This window comes from Poecilia reticulata, chromosome 15 (genome assembly GCF_904066995.2).
Source record: "Poecilia reticulata chromosome 15, P_reticulata-male-v2, whole genome shotgun sequence".
In the NCBI taxonomy this organism is placed as follows: Eukaryota; Metazoa; Chordata; class Actinopteri; order Cyprinodontiformes; family Poeciliidae; genus Poecilia; species Poecilia reticulata.
In genome coordinates this window covers 24,261,596-24,282,476 of record NC_088844.1, presented here as the reverse complement: position 1 = coordinate 24,282,476, position 20,881 = coordinate 24,261,596, and the positions used below count along the sequence as shown (strand labels likewise).

General features: G+C 39.1%; 1 long non-coding RNA gene across 4 annotated transcripts in view; it reads right to left on the bottom strand.

The window, feature by feature from the left end:
* LOC103477299 (uncharacterized) overlaps window positions 1–20,843 on the bottom strand; it is a 120,626-nt gene extending 99,783 nt beyond the window's left edge. The window contains exons 1-2 of one of the 4 annotated variants that reach the window (XR_014091299.1): window positions 20,829–20,843; window positions 17,464–17,576 (exon numbers count right to left, since the gene is read on the bottom strand). This is a non-coding gene — a long non-coding RNA (uncharacterized LOC103477299). Of the gene's footprint in view, window positions 1–11,417; window positions 11,442–11,737; window positions 12,085–17,463; window positions 17,590–20,828 lie in introns of those variants that run through there. The other 3 variants (XR_014091298.1, XR_535617.3, XR_014091300.1) reach the window with 3 other exon arrangements.
* Window positions 20,844–20,881: the final 38 nt, after the last annotated feature.

Genomic DNA, 20,881 nt, shown 5'->3' with positions numbered 1-20,881 from the left:
ATTAGTGTTCCAACCTCCTCCACCGCCAAGATCTGCCAGTACAACTAATCACCTTCACAGCTTCTCTCTCTCTCTCCCCTTCTCTTCACTTTTTTACACTTTTTCACCACCCTCCTTTTTTTTGCCTCCACTGTCCCTCTGCTCTTTAAAGTATCATTTTGCCCCCTCTCGTTGTCATTATGGTAAAATTAAAGCGGAGCATGTACTGCCAAGCGCCATTATCTGCTGCAGACTAACCGTGCACGTCGAGGTGTTTTTCGTTTCCCTCTGAGTCACGGGTGCACGGCGCATTACAAGCCGCGTGAACACGCTGCAAACTTCACAAGGCATCTACATACATGAAGACCAGGATGTCGCAGATAAATCACTCCCTCTCCCCATCCTCTGTCTGTCAGCCCTCTTCTGTCTCTCCATCCCTCACCACTCCTTCCCCACCTGCCGGCCCATCTTCTCCTTTTCCCTCTTCCATCCCTTTCTCCACCTGACAAGGTCTCCTCGCAAACATGGCGGCGGTGCGTAAATGTAAACAAGTCAAATTGATCACACAGAGGATGAGCCACCAGGCAGGGGATTTTTTTTTTTTTTTTTGGAGGGAGGGGTGTATGCATGAGACGGGAACAATTACACTTCTTCTTTTTCTCCTTTCTTACCGTTTTACACCCAGCCAGTTGTCTGTAGAATATGGAGGACCAAACCTGTCCTGATTGAGAATAAATACCGGAGTTAATAAATAGCTAAGTAATACACATTTATTTAGCAGCAAACAAAACAAAGATAATCACTTTAAATAATTTTAGATTGATAGAAAATTGATACCGATGTTTTAATTTCTAACTAACAATATACTAAAGCATGAAATATATATATATATATTTTTTTTAATTAAAGCTACAAGTATCTGGCATGCAAATTTTGCATGCCAATTAAATATTTGCTTCACTTATTGATCCTACTTTAAATGATAAAGATTTGCATATATTGTTCATATTTTAGTGATTATTTTTATTCCTGTCTTCATGGGCTCATTTAACTGCTGCTTTAATTTATTTTACTATTTCTCTTTTTCTTGTTTCTTTAATGTTTAGAAGTATTGATGCATTCATCTTCATGCATTTATTTTCCTAATTTTGATTTATTTATTTCATGCATTTTATCTCTCTCTCTAATATTTCCTCCTTTATATTCTCTTTATTTCCACATGCACCTTTGTTTCTATGTTTTCTTTTCCCATTCCTGTCTTCAGATTTTGCATTCCCAAAAGCGCAGCGGGGAGGGGAGGTGTGAGAGAGGCGGATCTTCATGCTTCTCACTGACTTGTTTTTTTCTTATTGGTCATAAATGAACTTAATTATTTCTAGTTAAGTTTAAAATAGGAAAAATGAAGAGGGAGAATTTATATTTCAAGAATCGAGACAAAATTCTACTTCATTCAACAAAACAAATCAAAATGGTTCAAAAATAAAGGATTATCAAACATTAATATTAATTTATGCTGCAATTCAATTGATGCAAAATTACGTAAACTCATCTTTTGAAATGATTTTTCCAAGAAATTACTGCATTGACAAATGTATATGTTTCTGCATTTGTTCTTGATTGTGAGGGTTTTGGCCTTCCATAGTAGAGGAGACAGAACAGAGACAGGACCACTTCACAGACAAATGCCTGGCAGGAGATCGCAGCCGGCGGAGAGTGCGTGAATTTATTCCTCCAGTATGAATAAATACACGCTGCGTCTCTGTACTGTATAGGTGTGAGCACAAAAAATGTAATTAGGCAGTCAGGCAGAAAAGTAATCCGCCTTGTTGTTCCCAGTGTTTGCACATTTTGTCCACAAATAACGCACTACAGAGGCAGACAGGGGAGGAATCGCTCCTGAATATTCATTTACAAAATAACAGTACGGTGATAAGGCCAATGCATGTGATAATCAATTAACAAAATGTTCTACAATAAAGACAACAGCAATAAATATGCACACAGGCCAAATGTGTAGCGCCTGATGGGCAGACAGAATGAAGACTTCAGCACGTCTAAATGTCCGTGTGACAAAATGTCAGCAATAACAGCAGGAGTCCATCTTTAACGAGTTTGTTTTGGGTCGAAAGGCCCCTGGTTTATGTTTGTATGGGAAAAAAACAGAAGTGTTTGACGGACAGTGATGTAAAAATAAAAAGTACTGTATTTTATTCCTCCAAGTACTGATGTGAAATTATCAGGGGTTTTTTTTTTTGTTTTTTGTTTTTTATTGTGTGATTCGCCTGCAGGGCTACAATTAATGACAAATAGTTGAACATTGATCAGCTTAAGAGTGTGATATTTACACAAATGTTGCAGGTGTTTTCTTACAGTTAACCTCTATTAAATACATTTATTTTACATTAATCCATCTGATATAGTGTTTCATTTTTTTTTCTGTGTTGAGCAGAAATGCATCAATCCACAGTTAGTTGCAGAACCAGGGCCTCGTTCAAAACAACGTCCCATCTCGAAGAGAACAAACAGCAATCCCAAAACTGACCAAAGCAAAGTCTCTGCATCACCCTGGAAACAGGTAGGAGAGCTAAAACATGTGATACATGAACAGCTCATGCCACAAAATGTAAGTCACCACAACTGATCAGTTTCTGTGTCCTGTGTGCTCCAAACAAGAACAACGAATGATAGTCAGCACAAATAAGAATGAATAGAAATGGGAGAATGCAAAGAAGGATTTAGTTTTAGTTACTGATGGAGTGAGATATTGAACACTCATTATTTACTAGTGAAAAAGTGTTGCTGTTTCTGTTTTCAGAAAGAAATGCTTCTGAACTTCTCCAATATCAGTGCTATTCATCACTAGTTATTACACTGGAAGTGTCACTCATGTTAAGTTTACAAATATGAATTTCTTGCAGAACAAATTATGTGATCTTTGATTTTTAAATGTTATATTAATTACGATACCTTCATGGAATATATTATTGCTAAAAATACCTTTCATACCTTAACTTTCCTACATCAGCAAACAAAAGGTTCAAACTGTGTCAACAATGGGAAGAAATATTAGCTTTTCCTAAAATGATTTTGATAAGTTCTAACATTTTTATCAAAACATTGTATAACTTTTTTGATAAAAAAAAAAAGTTATAACAGAAAGATGCATTCTGTTCTGTTAGATCATTTCTATCCTATAGCCTAACAAATATTAGCCTTGGGGAAAGAAGGAGGGGAGCATTTTAAAATAGAAGTCGTTCGTATGATGAGCTTAGCAGATGTGCCGTTCCACTGGGTGTTTGCTAATTGCTGCTGCCGCTAGTCTGAAGGAGCTGTGGGAGGAGCAGCGTTGTGAAAATAGGCGGCGCTTGGTGAGAACAAGTGTTTAGGGACCCCTGAATGGTTGCCATGGAAGACTCAAGGATTCCTCAAACATACACAAAAGGAACCAAAGCAACACGGTATATATGTTCTTCATGAGTGAATAACATCATAACATGATATAAAGATCAAAAGTCTGTTTTACGTAATACCACCGCTTTAAGGGTTTTTTAATAAACCAGCTGGAGAACACAGAATCCACCCATTGCACTGACAGAAGCAGACAAACTCCATGCAGAAAGGCTAAAGACAGGATTCAAACCGAGGACTCTCTTGCTGCCAAGTAGCTAACAACATTTCCACACTGCAGCCAGTAATAATATCGATGTGTGGAAAAAGTCTATTTAACATTCTGCAGAAATCATGGTCCACACCTAGATCATGATCTGTGACTTGAAATTGGCCTCTGTCTATTTAAGAAGAGACCGAATTCAATTATTTCTTGAGCAAGAGCTGACACTTCTAACTAAGATGACTGAGATGACGCAGCGCTGGCAGAATATCTCCGAGGCAGATGTGAAACAAAATTCAATTTGGATTCATTACAAGTAAAAGTCATTAAGGTTTCAAAAACAAATTCAGTTCAACTCCTGCTTGTTTTACTTGTTTAAATGTTTGTCAGTGGATTTATAAGTTGAAAAACGCTTCCCTTTCAATTCAAATATATTCAAGTTCAGTTTTGATGTCTGTGAAGTACTTATACATGTTCAGACATATTTTAAACCAACAAAGTGATCACAGAGAGGATGAAAGCAGCTTCGTTTGGATTTCTGCTTCCTGCCATTTATCAATAATTAACAGAATTTGTTTAAGGTTCTTTTGAAAACATACTTGATCTTGTGAGATGCTCAAATCAGCTTAAAAGGGTAAAACTGTTTGGCCTAAACATTAGTGAAATATTTGGGTTTACATAAAGACTTTACAGCATATTTACATTAACTCATGACAACATGAGAAATATCTGCAGCCTCAACATAAAAATTTGGATTATTGCTCAGTGGGATCATAGCAGTTTATGAACATGGATGATTGTTCTTAGTGGCGACTGAAGGTAGTTGGAGGGCCCCCAAATCGAATTCTGTTTATGGCCCCCAACAGCCTGGAACCAGACTTTGAGTGCAGTCTGACCTCCTGGTCAGAACAGCAGCATTCCTACATTTAAACCGCAATTTTTTATTTTTTTTTTAACATGAAGTTAATTTAATAGATTTTACATCCAAGTTTCTGCACCATGTCTGGCGTAGTTAAAGTCTACAGCCAGTATTAAAGTAATATGTACCAGAGTCGCTGCCTCAACAGTGCAGCTGCATGTAAAGCCAATTATATTTTTAGTAATAAGAACTAGCTACTGTTAGTGAAAAAGTAAAAGACCTTGTGACCTCCCCCCATCCACCCCATCCACCCCACACTGCGGGGACTAACAGGACTTGTAGACCTCTGCTGGACGGTGCTTATACTACAGCTGACCATGCAGGCAACCTGGCAGGGAACAAAGAGGCAGCGGTGTGCCAAAGAGGCCTATCGCTCCTTCCTCCAGAGGGGAGGACAGGAGAAAAGGCTTCCAGGAGGGGAGGTGAGCGATGCAGCTGTGCTCTCTGCGCTCGACTCCCAAACTGTATTGGTGCGAGAGGAAGGGGGACAGGGAAGGAGGTGAGGGGGAGTTTGGGTGTGAGCATGGTAACACATCTGTCATCCTATCATCAACGCTGTCACATCACAGAACAAATGGGCTGCACAGACCAAAAACAAGGGATGGCGAAAGGTGTCACAGAGAGAGATCTATTACTGCTCCTGATGATCTCAATAAACGTCCGCCGTCGTGTTTATCACCAGACAGAAGGAGAAAATAGTTACAGACTGAATGAAAAGACGGAGAAAACTAAAAATCGTAGCTCTGCGAGAGGCTTTCCACCTGTCGGAGGGCCCAAAGCATCAAACATCAAACCACGTCTGCGGGATGGGATCGAACGGCAGGAAGTGGCTTATTTAATTTCACCCCCCAAACTCCTAAACATATTTTCTTTTTAATTTTGCTCTTTTGAAGTTTGATGACACCTTGAACTTTGTCCACTCAGTGGCCTCTACCTGGTGGTCATCTTCGTTTAGTCCGGGGTTGGTGATTGACGGAGCCACGAGAGCCGTTTCCGGCGTAACAGAAAATGTGCAGTTACTTACACCAGACGCACACACACACAGTCACACACACCTCGAGCCCTGAACTAACAGAGGGAGGTAGCAGCAGTCGCTTTGAGGGTGGTATACTGTAAAGCGGGTGAGGGGATGGACAATTCTGACACCATGTTGCCCTCTTTTGGTGAGAACACGCCACTGCAGGCCACAGGCCTCTCACCTCAAAGCCAACAGCTCTGCATGTCTTTCAAAGCGTAATGAAGCAACAAACAGTTGATTAATGGGCGAAGCAATGCAAAGAGATACTGAGAATTACCTTTTTTTATGTCTAATAAGGTGGAAACTTGACGGAAAGTTCACCTTGTTTTTAGACATAAAGCTGCACTGGGACAATATCTGAAGGAAAAGTTCAAAACATCTAAAATAAACTTTACCTGTCTTAGAACTGGATTTATGATCTAAATCCCTGGTTTAAAGGATAATCTCTAAAAATCTGAGTCACATTTAGAGTTAAAATAGATATTTTTTATATGAATAGGTCTATAGTGTAGCCTGGCTTCACAATGCAATTCAACAAGTACAAGCAGTTCTGGGCACGATTCCTTACTAAATCCTTTAGGTTTTCTTTCGAGGTAGTCAGATTTTTTTATAATATAATCTGTTAACGTGGGGTTTTACGAGTTTTGTTGCAACTATGCAAATTTGATTTGGAAACATTATCGGGCCACAGAAGATATATCCTGCAGCATGTGCCCCGGTAAAATTGCTAACTATGTCTGGACTGTGCCTTAAAACAGAGTGATTTTTATATTCTCACATCTTCCTGCAAGAACAAATCAGGTTCACATTGTATTCTTTGATCAGGGCTCAAATCATGTCTGGTTGTTATATATCACTAATAAGGCCAGTCATGGTACTAGAAACACAAAGAAAAAAACTTTAGCTTTCCAGACTAACGAGAACAAGCAACAAAGAAAACCTAGAAGCATACCCACACAGTAATGACAAAATGAAAAGAAAGTCAGCCAACAGGTTACAATGAGTACGTTCATGTTCATGAAAGCATTACTCTTTTGTTTTTACTAGATTTGAAGAGTAGTGCGGTTGGTTTCTTTCTAAATTTATCTTATTTCATTTATCGCTAAAGTTAGAAATATGATCAAAATTCGGGAAAATGTAATGCCTAGCGTTAACTTTAGTAAAACAGCCAAAAACTGATGCAGATAGAATAAATCTATGCATTTTGATATGGGTACTTTCCACAAAAACCTGCTGTATTGAATCCAGTTCTTGTTTTATGCCCTCACATGGGAGGTCTAAGTACTACAGGTGACGCATGCTATTTAAAATAAAAATCCAAGATGGCAGCTTAAGAGAAGCGAGTCATCACGTCTTTAAACAAAAAAAAGTTGCAAAAATGGAAATTTAAAACAATTGCTTTTCTATTAAAATAGCATTAAATGAAGTAACGCAGAAAAAATGAAAAAAAAAATATATATATATAAGTACATTTTAGGTGTCAGTAAATCATTAGTTTTAATACATTTCTTGATTTAATTTGAGTTAAATAACACATGTAAATAATTCCTCATTGGGGTAAGCATTAGAATCTAACATTTGTGGCTCTTGACCACAATATGACATTGTATAAATGACCAATACCATATAAATATCTAGATTGATATTATGTTAATGTAAAAATTTTTAAGTGTACAAGATTCTACCATTTCTTCTGTCAGGTTACTTATCAAGTTTGTTGCAAAGAAATCAGCTTGTCATTGCCACAGAGACGTTGAGGATGTGATCAGCTGACGTCATGAACGTGTTGTGCTTTTTGAGAGAACCAGCAATAGAGTATGACATGGAAGTTTTATGAGTGTGCTTGATGAAAGAAAATAAATAAAATAAAAACATGAGAGTGAAAGTTATAAAGTCTCCTCTGTCTTCTCCTGACTTCTGGATTTAAAGCCTGAAGTGACGACGCGTGTGCATCTCATGCTGCTGCAGATCTTTCTTTTCCCGCTCCATGCTGGCAGCGCCTGTCGTCAGGCAAAGCTCCAAGCCATTTCCCCCCGATGCATCTCGACTGAATCAATAGGGCCCCTCGCAGCGTATCATTAGACATAAGTATTATAATTACTTGTGTTATTAATTTTGCCTTAATACCAGGGATAATATGATATGTAATTCAACGCAGTTGAGGGAAGAGAAAATAAGATGATCACAAATGCATCTCTTATGAAAATCAATGCTGAAATGGATATTCCAATAATGCCAAACCACCGCTGCAGTTCCCCCCCCACCCCTTTCTTTTACTTCATGCATATCAACCAATCATTTTCTGCTCTCATCTGGAAAAAAATATATAAATACGCACAAACGTATTTCACATGGCCTCCTAGTCCGAGGCAAAACAATATGGATTTGTGTTGCCTCACAAACAATTTTAATAAAAAGCTATCGATTGGGGATCGAGCAGATAGCCTGTGGGCGCAGAGCACCAGACCCCAGTGGCTCCAGATCATTAATGTCCTCAACTACTGGCTTCACCGGCGCAAATTTCTTCAATAAGCGGCCGGCACACGGGCTTCAGGGTTTGATTTTTAAACCAAGGTGTGCGTGGCTCGTGCACGAGCCGCATAAATCAAGACACGTTTAGCAGAAACGTGTTTGTTTGTGTGTTGTTGTTTTTTTCTTTTTTTTGGGCTTCATGAATACACACATTACTCCCATTTTGAGCATTCGTGGCAAACATCACCTGCAGACCAAAGAGCTGAAGTTACAAACAAAGCAACAAATCAACACGCAGTCTCATGATAAGGGTTAAAAAAAACACTCTCATATGATCTGCTTCATGTCAAACAGCAGAAATTTGTGCAGCTTCAGGATCTACATCCCTGGAAGAAACACTTGCATTCCCTTTTCCCGAGCAGGTATAAAAACCTTGCTTCTGCGAGACAGTTTTAATTACCAGCTACTTTCCGTGTGCTTATGATTTCAATTTTTCCCTGCAAAGCCGCTAATGATATTCAAACCGCCTGCTGGCTACTCCGACTCCTTATTCTCCCCTTTTCTTTCCTTCCCACTGAAATGTGAATACTTAAGTTTATGGGCTTATTTGTCCTACAGTCACTTTGTAAAATCTTTTCTCTCTCTCTCTCTGCCCAACACGACTTTTTAAACACGAGCCTCCCTGGAAGGGATGGTAATAAAGGTTTTTGGGTAGAAGGTTTGGTGGGGATCAATGTGGAATATATTAGCCTGCGCTGCCGAGACCGACTTCAATAATACAAGAATTGATCCTCTGAAGTGAAGCTTTATTCCGAGCGCTGGCATGGTAAAGGCAAAAGGAGGATGGTCCATTCCAATGCTGCGTAGACCAGATGGAGAATCACAGCGGGCTTTTTCACCCTCCCCCAAATTTTTCACATTGCATTTTCAATCTGGCGTTACATGCAATCACACAATTACTGAGGGATTTCTGTTGAGGCGAATGCAAGACAAAGAAGCATGTCCAATAATACAGCATATGGAAAAACATATTCAGCTGGCACTACTTTAACTGCCAAATGCAAGAATGTGGGAAAAGGGTGAAGAAAAATAGATGGAGATAAACGAAGCAGATAAAAAAATAAAAAAAACACACATAAAGATTACTGGAAGGTATTAAGTGTGGTATTTAAAACTGCTTGTGTGCTTAGTTAAATTTTAGCTAATTTCCCTTTGAATATCATGTTTTCAAAACAGAAGCCACTAATATTTCCATTAGTCGCCGGACACATCTCATCCCAGCAGTGTCTCGGCACGCAGCCGTCGGTTTGTCAAGTGCGGGCGGTAATCAAGCGTGAGGGCTGGATATATAACGAGCACACTTCACAGTATGCCTAACAAGCACACTTCACACACTAATCAGCTCAAGTAGACTTGCGCTGCATCCGCATCTCTGCGTTTGTTTTCCTCCCGGCTTAGATCATGAAAACTGCCTGCATGGTATCAATAGATTTGGCCATCACTGATTTAACTAAGAGCACACTGAGGCGTTGCATGGACGGCTCCTGAGGTGATTAAAATAAAGCGCTGGATGCAAGGAGGAGGTTAGAAGAAACAGAAGAGACAAACGTACACGCACTCACTACATGTATTGATCTTCCTGCAGGAAGCTTGAGGCTCCGCTCCTCCTGACAAGGCAGCAGAGTCAAAATAATACACACAAATTATCCTGCCTCTCAAATTTGGGGCCGTAAATGGTCTCTCCTGAGGTACCATTGGAGTTATTATTCTATGAAAAACACATAAATCGTCAGGAATCTGGTTATTTCATTTGGATTTAAGAGCTCTCAACTTATGAACAACCAACAGGTCAAAGTTCACACCCAACAAAGAAAACAAATCTAATATTAAATCACAGACAACATTCAAATCAAAGAATAAAATTAAATCTAAGAGCCAACTGTAAAAAAACATATAAATTAAATGTAATGAAATGTAAACAAAAGTAATGAATACATTAAAAAGTTAAATATAACCTTAATTAAGAGTTACAAGTACAATATAAACAAATGCAACATTAAGGAAATATAACACAGAGCATAAATGTCAAATTAACCCAGAGGCATAAACGTAAGTAGATTAAAAAATCATAAACTAATCAAATGTAACATTAAGATAAGAAGAATGAAGCCCAACATGAGAAATCAAATGTTACTAAACATAAAACACAAATAATTCTAAACACACTGTAAAATAAATGATAAGAAAACATCAACAAATTACATGCTACCATAAATTCTGAACACATACTTTAGAGATTCAGGTATTTGAGGTGTAATGTCTGACAGAAGCTAGCATGAGCCCTAAAAGATTTCTTCAAATAAAAAATAAAGCTGCTTTTTTTTTTTTGCTCCATTTCAGAAAATGCCCCGAGTCACGTACTGTGTCGTAGTGCAAATACAATTTTAAGGCAGCCGCCTTAAAATAAAGCTGTTTGTAAACTGAAGAATGAAACTACCCCACACTAATAGAGCCAGACAGGACAGACACCACCCCATCCTGTAATCCCATCAACTCGTGTCATACAGCAGGCAGGCCAAACCTATATGTGAGGCCTGTAATCCTGTAGGGCCAAGACTTCATAAAAAGACCCACTAACACACGGAAACACCCAATCTGTCCAAACAAGGACAAGTTGGAAAGCTTTGGCCAATTTGTGCCTAAATGGAGACCCCTCATAAATGCAGAACAGCACTTATGTCCAACTATAGGACTAAAAATGGCTTAATAAGCAGGGAAAAAGTCACAAAAATGACAAACTGATAATAAAATAAAAATTCTTCCTGGTAAAAGAATACGTCTTTAAAGTGGCATGAGTATAAAAGCTCTAAGCCCTCATATGTTTACTTAGAAACTAAAATATGATTTTTAAATCAACAAAATAAAAGAACAAAACACAAGATGATGGACATGCATAAATTCTTCTGCTGTCAGGACAGTCAATCAACCGGCAGTGCAGGGGAACAATGTGGCCTATTATTATTCAGACACATGCAAAAAAAAAAAAAAAAAAAAAAAAAAAAAAACACCCAACAGCGTGAATAAAAGAAATAAAGAACGATATATATATATATATTTTTTTTTTTAAAAGCCACGTCGGACAAGGCACCCTTGGCTTGTGTCTTCCTTCATAGAGAGAGCGGGGGAAAGAGAGAGAGAGAAAGAGAGAGAGAGAGGCAGAGACGACGGGAGCAGGACCCACACGGCGTGGTTCCAGCCAATTGCGTTCCAGAGAAGTGACCATGGCCAGTGATAAACAAAGCACCATAGATCACTCCTCCCGCAGACGGAGCCCGGCACCGGAGGCGGCGGAAGGCAGAGCGGCGGGTCAGACAAAGAGGCAGACGGCGAGGAGAGAGGACGGCAGAGAGCTCACCGACCGACCGACCGCACGCATCTGCCCCTCTGCTCGCCTCTCGCGCTTCAATTTGACGCCCTTTTTTTTTTTTTCCCCCCCTGTAACAACCGGAATGCCATTAAAGCCGGCCGATCTGCACGGCTGCAGCTTTTCTCTCAGTGGCGAGAAAGAACAAGGCGAGCCACGGCGAGAGAGAGAGAAAGAAAAAGTGAGGGAGCCGCAGTCCCCCTGCTGCCGCTGTGCCGATGCATCATAAAAGAGATAAACCCTTTAAAAAAAAAAAAAACAATAATCACAAAAAGACTTATTTTCTAAAAAGAAAAGAGGGCATTCAGCACTTACCCACTCCCAGGCGCAAGACTCAGATTCAGTGCTCATTCGAGCCCAGTGCGCGTCAGAAACATCAGATATTCCTCCAAAACAGATGTGCAAAGAAGGAGCAGTGAGGTTCTCCCTCTTTTGTTTGTGAGCCTGCCTTGCTATTTTTTTTTTTTTCTCTGTTTGCATCAGCTGGCTCTTTACAGCTTTGAAGCAGGTGGATGACAAAAACATCAATCTCTCCAGGCACATTGTGTGGCATCATGCACGCCTTGACACACTCCCCTCACCAGCTCTATACAGTATAATCACACATTGTGTTCTCCCGCTCACAGCTTCAGGAATGAACACCGGTTCAAAAGGAAAGTGAAGGACAAGTGTGCAATACTCCAGTGTTTTTTTTGTTTTTTTGTTGTTGTAATAAATTTCCATTGGATGAGAAGAGGCATTTTCTGCAGTTTAATTAGCAATATGTAAGGAAAAGTTGAGCAGGACATTTGCTTTGAACGTCAGCGTTCAGGTTATAAAATTGCTCTCAGGAGGTACTTTAGATCGCTTGCTGAAAATCAGCCAATCACAGGGCAGCAGTTTCTAGCACATTTCGGTATCTGAATGTGGTGAGGGAAACTTGATGAAGTTCAAAATACAGAAAAGGATCCAAGAGACTGACTGCATATTTGTTCAGGTGGACTGAGCATTTCAAAAACTATTAATCTGCTTAGATTTTCACTCAAAACCATTTGCAGATTGAATATTTTAGATCAGTCATGGAATACAATAGATTGGCAACAGTAGCTCTATTTATGTACCAACTAAAATCTCTGAACTTAGTTGAACCCTGAGGCAGATGTGCTGCAGCTGCAGAAGATCACAATGGGAGCCACTTTTATCTGCTCTAGAGGCCCTGGTTACACGACGTTTCCAAAAACCGTTTCCTGCTGTGCAAATGAAAAAAGAAATTGCTCTTACTCAACAGAGGCATGGAAATGCTCAAGGAGAAGATGAAATGATGTAGTGTGCATTCCAGGCCTGCAGGAGGCGAAGAAGCTGTGAGAACTTTCTGATCAACAGGCGTGTTTTCGTAAACTTTGCCATGTATAGAGATGAACGCATCATTTGGCGCATACAGTCTCTCGCTGAAGGCATAAATGTTCCACAAAGGCCAGGTTTTACTTTGACAAAGAAAATAATCTTAAGAGGTGACGCAGCGAAGACAGAAGATGGAGGTACGCCATTGATGATGTGCAGTGTGCAGGTGAAAATTGGGCCTTAATGCGCAAGATGACACTATTGATGTCATTGTCTCCAAACTTTTCCAGTGTGTATATATACGGGCATGATTAGCATTCTAAAAAGCTTCACTCTGGCTCCTGTTGTCAAATCTTTGCCTTATGTCCAGCCAAAAACCCTGTTTCTGTGTAAACGAGAGGCAAAAACGCAACAAAACATTAGCATTTTACAGTCCTGGTGTTGCCTTGTAAAATGGAGCCTGGGCCTGCAATTCACACACACTGTTCAAACCGCACTGAAAAAGCATTGCCTCGTCCAATGAATCTCGATTTTGTCTTTGGCATTCAGATTGTATAATTGGACTGATCCATTCAGTCTTGTATGAACAGTTCAGGTTGGTGATTGTTTGAAGAGGGGTTCTGTAAAATCAATATTGATAACAGATCACTTGAAGTAGAAAGATGTAAGATCACAGTGAGTTTATTGAAAACTGGAGTGGTGACAGTGAGAAGCTGGAAAGATGTACTCTGTCTGGTTTAGCTGAAATTAGAAGTCTAAAAGTCAACAATTTCAAACTTAATGCCGCTCCAGTTTCTATGAGGAGTAACCTCTGAAAAGCCTATGTTGTTTGGGTTTTCTTTTGTTGGTTTTTGCTAAAGGAAATCAATAAAAAAGATACAATTATTTCTAATAAACATATCTGATGACATGTAATTGTATTTGATTAATAAGTAAATGTTAATTCTTAGAAATATAGACAAATGTTCTTATTTAAATGTGTGAAAAAGATTGCTCACTATGGAGGAAAGGGGGTTTTTTTCCCCATAGATTTTGAAACTGAATATTTTTGTAGATTAATATTGGTTACGTTATTTTATCAATAAGCTTTCTCACAAAATACAATACAAGTTTAGCAGGTTCAATGTCTATGGTCCCAATTTCAGTGCATCAAACTTAAGCAGCGCAGGCCTTGTAGCAAATTTAAAAGGATGTAAAACTAAAAAGTGTCCCTTTAACTCTTGTTAAAGTCATTTTTAAACATATTTTTAACGGAATTAACGTGTTTCTTATGAAATTATTTATAACATTTAAATGTGTTGTTGGCACTAAGATATGAGCAAGACTTAAAAAGTTTAACACATTTTGGTCTGTTAGTATGCTATACCTGCTATAAGACGTTTAAATCTCAGAAGTTATTTATACTGTGAAAGAAAGTAAATTATTATTTTTTTGTTGCCATCAGATTTGTCTCCTTCCTTTTATTGTTTTTTGTTGTTGTTTTTTTTCAAATGGCTGCTAAATCCAGGGGTTTTTGAATTTCTTGTACCATGCTTTCTAAGCCAGTTGTGGTGAGTTAGTGGTGAGAGGCAAGGCAGGAGTGACAGGTGGGTTGAAGGTGGAGGTGAAATTAAGCCTGGGGTGAGCTTTGAGTCCCTTCTTGTTTGCTCTAGAGATGGACATGCTGACACAGGAGATCAACCAAAAGTCTGAGTGGATTATAGATTCAGCTGATGACACTGTGATCCACAAGGGTAGGAGCATGTGAAAGGGAGCTGGGACAGGAGAACTTGTATGCTGCAGGGAATAGTAATGAAATGCAGCATGTGAGAATGTGTGTTTGAGACTACAAAATAAATCCAGAAATTACACTTTCTTTCCCCGCAGTTTTCACTTCAATAAAAACAAGCTCTTGTCAGCTCTTCGGTACATTAGTTCACAAAATGTACATCGATAAATTCAGCACAAAATTCACTCAAGTTTGAAATGCTTACAGTGGTGAGAATTTAATTATTTGACAACATTTTAACAACACTATGAGTAGCCATAGCATACAAAGGGTAGTTGCCAAGGTATAACTTGACAACTACCATGAGCTTCAAGTCAAATAGAGCATTGCCTGAAGTCACAGTGCTTACTTGGAAAGTTGGTGATCCCTGGCAACCCATCCATCCTTCCATTGTACTGGTTACCAACGCAGGCAGTGGCGCAAAAAGTGGGTATGCAGGGTATGCAACGCATAGGGGCACAGCACCAGAGGGGGCGCCAAAACCCCGTCTGGAGGGAAGTTTTCCCATACACTAAAAGAGCCCATAGTAGAAGAGCGAGTGAGCGTCGCTCCTTCACCCTGACGTTCCTTCGCCGATCTATGTTTTCGCATCCACCTGAATAATGTGTAGTTGCGCCACTGTCCGTGCGTAACAGGATTTGTGCGTGCGTAAAAATATATATGTGTGTGTAATACTCGATTTGTAAAACTTAAAAATAAAATAAACCTTCTCCTACGCCTATACATGTTGAAAACGTACACACAAATCGCCTGGTTCACACACACAAAACTGCATTTACACACAAATCCATTTACGAGAGCACAACTATTTTTGAGACTCATTTCACGCTTCCGGGAAGCTCCCAGATTTGTGTATATGGTGCGTTTACATGCTAGTAAAAGCTGGGACATCTGAGTTTTGCTCAGAGTCTAGTGTTTTTATCCTCTGAACGTTTCTCTCTGTGCTTGTGCCGAAGTGGCAAATACGTTAGTTCGGTGGAAAACGGTAGTTCTCAGCACTTCCTTATAATATCCTAAAATTATTTATAGACATATTGTGCGTTTTTGAGCGGTATGGCTTAATTTGCTGCAGCGAAGTCCTTCTCAAACAACAAGGTAATGGTGGGTAACTATGGCAACCAGTGACAGTTTAAAAGCCCGCCTACTCTTTCTGCAGTCAGGTTGCGCGCGCATCAGCCGTGTTAAAAAATCTGTCAGACAAGCCCTCTGAATATCAAATGAAATTGTGACATCACAATGTGACATCACAATATAACTCCAAAGGCAGAATTCTGACATCACCAGCGATTATATAAGCTTGTCACATCGATCTACCTTCATCACAACCTGTTAGCAGCCGTTGTTGATAGTTTCTCTTCAGAATTTACTCAGCAGTTCGCAGTAGGATTTTCAACTTTGTTTGGTGAATATTTCTTTGGGATATTTACATCTAACATAACGAGAAATCTTTACAGAGTTTTAGTAGTGATTTATTTTAGAACCATTGTACAAGCAAAGGTTACAATGCAGTCCGACCAGCCAAGAGCCGAAGAGGTCGCATCCGACAACATTATCGAGAGGGAAGTACAGCCACCAAAAATACCCAAGCGTAGGAAGAAGAAGGTGTCATTTGGAGTTTGGTGGGCGCTGCGCGAAGCTGAAGAGCTAAAGAAGACAACTGAAAATATCGAGCAGCAGGACTCTTCAGTGGAGAAACATGCCCCTGCTGATCAAAGGACTGCAGATGAAAGTAGTGGAACGGAAGACAATTCGCTGGTTACCGAACAGGAATCGATCTCCGAACTGAAGGAGACACCAGAGAAGGAAGAGTCCTCTAAGTCCAGCGCTGAAAATGTTATCAAGCAGGACACTTCTCTGAATGCAGAAGAAGGTAGTCAGGAAAATAAAGAGGAGCCTGTGATTTCAACACCAGAGCCAGTCACCAAAAAGGAGCATGACGAGGCAGCTTCCTTGAAAAAGGAAAGCTATTTGACGAACACTGTGGTCTCTCCAAGTGAAACAAAGTGTACATGCCTTTCAAAATCCAAGGAGTCTGAATATATCGAGGTACAGAAAAACTTAATGAAACAGCTGGATGAAATGTTCGCTCTAAATAATAAACTAAGAGCTAAACTTAAACAACAGAAAGATCTGACGAGGAAATTACAAAGGAAGAAGTCAATGGTTTCTGTTGCAATTCAAACTGACTCACAAGACACCTCGCAGCAGAAACCTATCTACAAATCTGCTTCGACGCAAACGGAGATGACAGCTACCATTAAAAATAAGAATCACACAAATAATACAGTTATCGGTAAACAACCGCAGGTGATCGAAGAAGAGACGGCCTCCATACCACAATCAAATGGGGACCAGCAAGAGAAAAAAAAACAATCAAGGAAATCGAAATGGAGGATGAAGAGAAAGGCAGCAATGCGAGCTATGTCTGAGATGGAAAACATTAGCAACGATCAAGTGTCTGGAAATAACACCGAACAGGAAGTTTTAGTACCAGAAATAGTTGAGGATCAGGCTGCCTCCATCAATGAGATTAATAAGATCGAAACAATAATCTCGACCCACCAACCCATCTCTGAAGAGGTTGTTATGTCTGACATGCAACAAAGTGGGAATGAAAAAGTGAAGAAAAGGGCAAAGAAATATAAACAGAAGAAGAAGAGAAAGGCAGAATTGAGAGCTGCATCTGAATTGGAGACATTAAATAATGAAAACCTTTCTGTTGAAAACACTGGAGAACAAGAAGTTTCAACACCAGAAGCAGTCGGAAATGACACAGACACCATCATAATTGAAATATATAAAAATGAAACAGTGATTGGGAAACAACAGCAGGAAACAGAGACAGATAAAAACGTAGTCCCCAACGCAAACACACCAAAATTGGATTCAGAGATTATGCCAGAGATCCCCCCCACAATAGAGACAAAACTTTGCACCCCATCAGAAGACCTACCAGGCAAAGCTCCTGTAGATTCCATAGAAGATGATATAACAGAAGAACGTAGAACAGAGTCAGCTGAGAACATCATGTCTGAACCAGAAGAAAGACCCACGAAGAAGATTTCACTGTGGAGACGAATAAAAAAGGCCTTAACTCCAACACCTCTGCGGCAATTTAAAGACAGATGTAAAGTCTGTCCAGCATAGACAGACTTTACATCTGTCTATGCTGATGTAAAGTCAGCATAGACTGACTTTACAGTCTATGAGTATACTGCTCAAAAAAATAAAGGGAACACTTCAGTGTTACTTCAATGTTAAAGTGTTCCCTTTATTTTTTTGAGCAGTGAATATTAGATTTGAAAGGAGGGTGGAGCCACGTGTGTTTTGGGTGATTGGCATTCATTGGAAAAAGAGCTACCGTTATTAATTGGGTATTTTAGTATTAAAAAGACAGGATTTCACGGTGGGAAATGTCTCCCCGTATAGGTGTGGGTTCACTCCGGGTGCTCCGGCTTCCCCCACGTTCAAAAACATCAGAACTCAAGTTCAACCATTGTGAGATTAAAATTTCTAATTCAAAACAGAAAATCAGGCAACCACATTTATTAATTAAAGGGAGATTTAGAGAAAGAAAATGTAAACAATGACAAACAAAGAGAATTTTAGAAGTCTAAACCTTTACATATATAAATCTATTATATATAAATATAAATCTATTATATATATATATAAATCTATTATATATATATATATATATATATATATATAGAAATCTATCTCTCTATAAGTATATATAAATCGATATGTAGATATCTACATATCGATATCAATCTATACATCTGTCGATCTCTCTTTCATTTATATATATATAAACCTATATCTCTATATATATATAAATCTATATATAAATATATATATATATATATATATATATATATATATATATATATATATATATATATATATCCTTCCATTTTTCTGCACCCTTGTCCCTTAGTGGGGTCGGGAGGGTTGCTGGTGCCCATCTCCAGCTGGCGTGCCGGGCGAGAGGTGGGGTACACCCTGGACAGGTCGCCAGTTCTACATATCAATATCAATCTGTATAACTATCGATCTCTCTTTCACTTGTATATATATATAAACCTATATCTCTATAAATATATAAATCTATATGTAGATATATATATTTACTTATATATATATCTACCTATATATATATGAATCTCTCTATAAATATATATAAATCTATATATAGATATCTATAATATCTATATATCGATATCAATCTATATATCTATCAACCTCTCGCTCTCTATGTATATTATATATATATCGATCGCATAATTTATTTTTATTTTTATCATAAGCACTACCGGTTACATTATGTGGAAAAAGGAACCATAAATTCACCTTAATTTAGACAAAAACTTGTTTTTAATAACTTTTTCCAAGAAAAAAACAAAACAGGCATTCTGCAAATTGTACTGCCACTATCTTTAACAGACTGAAAACATATGAAGGCTCCGAAGAGGCTAAATAATGCAGAGTCAAAATAAAACCTCTCAGCATTGCCAAAAAATTCAAGTATAAAAACATTCAAAGGCAAATACAGGTTCCATTACAATAAACAATCCTGAGTTACTGAATGAAAACTTCCTGTTAGCATGGCGGCTAGCTGATCACTGCTGTTTCTGACTGAGCGGAGTAATTATGCAGAACAGGGAGGAGATCAATTATTTTTTCAGAGATTATCTGTCTCATGTTAGGACCGCGAAAGTTTTAATACGTATGTAAAATGTATTTTTTAAAGTTAGATGCTGCAGCTTTAAACAGAGGTTCGGTGTGAGAGTCACTCTGCTCCACCTAGTAGCAGAGCGCCGCTTCTGCTCCAGAAGCGCTGTTGAACCGCGCGTAGCAGCGGTTCAACAGCGAGAGCAGAACCAGCGTCTTACATCGCAGCTCGAAGACTTAAATCATTTTGCGGGTTATTTGTTTAGCTTTCTGATCGTCATGCTAATCCGGGTGAGTGTTTGTAGCCGTGCGCTGCTTTACCTGCTATATGATCCTCCATATGTCTTTTTTACTGCAGTGAGCATCGATGTAGCCAAACTCCGTCAAGAATGTCATTGTTTTTATGTCGTATTAGCTTCGTTGTGTTGATGCATTTTGACCTGCTTCACCCCACGTGCTTCAATTTTTGTCCCCATTCACTCAGTGCTATAGTTCCACACCACATCGCTTAAGATTTGTTGCTGCGCGTTTGCGCAGTGTGAAGGAAAGAGGAGACCAGCTGCACAGGCAGGCTGCGAAATGAGAAGCAGGTGAGAGAGACTGATCGGCGATCACCGATCATACACTTTTTCACGGAAATCGGCCAATTATGATCAGCCGATCGATCGGCATATATATATATATATATATATATATATATATATATATATATATATATATATATATATATACACACACACATAAAGAGAGAAGTAGCTTGTAATTTACACAAGGTGGATATGGAGATGGAATGAGCTGGTATCCTAAGAATGATAGAAAACATGCTAACAAAAAGCCTCAGACCTACAGCCCAGCCCACAGGCAGTTCTAGACTGCCTGTGGGCACTGCCTGTGGGCTAAAACAGGCCAACAGAAGTGGCTCTTTGGCTCACTTATATGTTAAATGATCAAATATTGCCCTGTTTTTGTTTCATTCGTTTTAATTGCCCTGTAGGCAGCAATCTAGTCACATATATGCACATTTATTATAATTGATACTTTAATTAAATTTAAATTCTCCAAGTTTTTGTCATTGGGGCCGGGGGCGCTGATGACATGTTCGCATACACCTCAGAAAGTATGTAGTTGCGCCCCTGATCGCAGGGACATACGGGAGTTGTTGCCTATCTTCAGCACTCTGGGGGCAAGACGTGGGGTACGCCATAGACAGGTTGTCAGTCCATCATAGGACAAACAACCATGCACACAGTCTAAGGACAATTTAAAGTGGCCAATTAACCTAGCAGTCATGTTTTTATACTGCGGAAGAAAGCCGGAGTAACTGCAGAACCAACGTATGCAAGGGGAGAAACATGGACGAATCCAGACTGAGATTCACACCCAGAACCCTTCTTGCTGCAAGTGCTACCAAATGACACTGCGCCACTGGCAAGCCCCTGGTTCTGCTAGCGTTTTTGTAGTCATGTCCTCAAAAATACCGACCGACGCTCTTCTAAGAAAAAAAAACTAGCATAACCATGATGACATATCTAGGAACATTACAGAAGAAGCCATCTGTAATTCAAAAAATCTTGCATGTTTTTGAATGTTTAAAAAATATATATATTTAAATTGAATCCAAAATCAGGATTTTGCAATGCTTACCTGCCTTCTTCCAAACTGACATGCTATTTTTAATACACCGTGTAGGAAGCGGA